Genomic DNA, 1,800 nt, shown 5'->3' on the forward strand with positions numbered 1-1,800 from the left:
TAGAGAATGTAAGTAAAGCAAGTATAAGTGGCTGGGGAATGGCTGGGAGGAGGAGGGACGTGACAAGACAGGAAGAAATCAGTAGGATGGAAGTAGTGCAAGCAACTCTGCCTCACTTACAGAAATAGCTAAGTAACATACAGCTTCTTAAGTTAAAGAAATACTCCCTAAGTAACATGTGGCTCCCTAAATGAAACAAACAAACAAAAAAAAAAGCTAAGTTACATATATAAACAGGAAATGAGAAACAGAGAGGTCAGACAGGACTCCGAATTCCACAAACGCGAACCCAGGTCACCCCAAGAAGGAGACAAAGCTGCTTCCCACGGTGCTTGTGAGAGAGAGAGAGAGAGAGAGAGAGAGAGAGAGAGAGAGAGAGAGAGAGAGAGAGAGAGAGAGAGAGAGAGATTTTTGGTAATCATAAGTGACACGTTTGGATTATATTTTTATTTGGGGGGGTGACTTATGGGATGGTGGGATTGTGATGTCTGATAGATAGATAGGTAGACTGATGGATGTAGATAGATAGACAGATGGACATAAACACGGGGGTAGACAGAGGCAGATAGATAGACAGACAGGCAGACAAACAGACTAATAGGTATGTGACAGACAGGTAAGCAGAGATAGATATGCAGATGAGAGAGAGAGAGAGAGAGAGAGAGAGAGAGAGAGAGAGAGAGAGAGAGAGAGAGAGAGAGAGAGAGAGAGAGAGAGAGAGAGAGAGAGACACTCGTAGATCTTGTAAGGTGTACGAGACAGACTGAAAGACAGGTAGAGAGAGACAGCTAAATAGACAGACACATGGATAAGGAGGAAGATAGATTAGATAGCTGGAGATAAACGGGTAGGCAGAATGACACAGATTAGATAGATATGAAAAGATAGATAGATAGACAGGATGACAGATTAGATAGATATAAAAAGACAGATAGATAGACAGGATGACAGATTAGATAGATATAAAAAGATAGATAGATAGACAGGATGACAGATTAGATTAGACAGACATACATTAGATAGATATATAGAGACAGACAGGATGACAGACAGACAGTGATAGACAGACAGACAGACAGGCAAGCAGAAGCAACATTATCAAATTGATTTTTTGTGGATATTTTTACCACGATGGGATGCTGGGAAGGTGAAATGGTCTACTTCCCACGACAGATAGATAGATAGACAGATAGATAGATAGAGACAGATAGACAGACAGATAGATAGATTGACAGATATAACCGATAGATAGATAGACAGAGCTAGATAGATAGGCAGGCAGGCAGGCGGACAGACAGGGGCACGCAGCACGCGCACACACACACACACACACACACACACACAGAAAGAGAGAGAGAGAGAGAGAGAGAGAGAAGGTAGATATGCACAGACAAATAGATAGATAAACAGAGACAGATAGATAGAGACATCCCCAATATTTTTTTTTTTATTTTTAGCTCATTTTAAATACCCTGTCGTGGCGAAAAACATGGATCTTAAATAGTAGTTCTCTACGTTTCCTGATAGATACATTAATAGATGCAGTTATATCTCTCCATAATGCTGTGTGTCTGTCTCTAGCTGCTTATCTATCTATCTATCTATCTATCTATCCAGGTATTTATCTATCCACCTATGTATCTATCTATCCACCTACGTATCAATCTCTATCTATCCATCTACTTATCTATGCATCTATCTATCTATCTATCCATCTACGTATCTATCTATCTATCTACGTATCTATCTCTATCTATCCATCTACTTATCTATGCATCTATTTATCTATCCATCTACTTA

The sequence above is a fragment of the Coenobita brevimanus genome, chromosome 11 (assembly GCF_032717465.1).
Source record: "Coenobita brevimanus isolate Jiangsu-jjx chromosome 11, ASM3271746v2, whole genome shotgun sequence".
NCBI classification, from domain to species: Eukaryota; Metazoa; Arthropoda; class Malacostraca; order Decapoda; family Coenobitidae; genus Coenobita; species Coenobita brevimanus.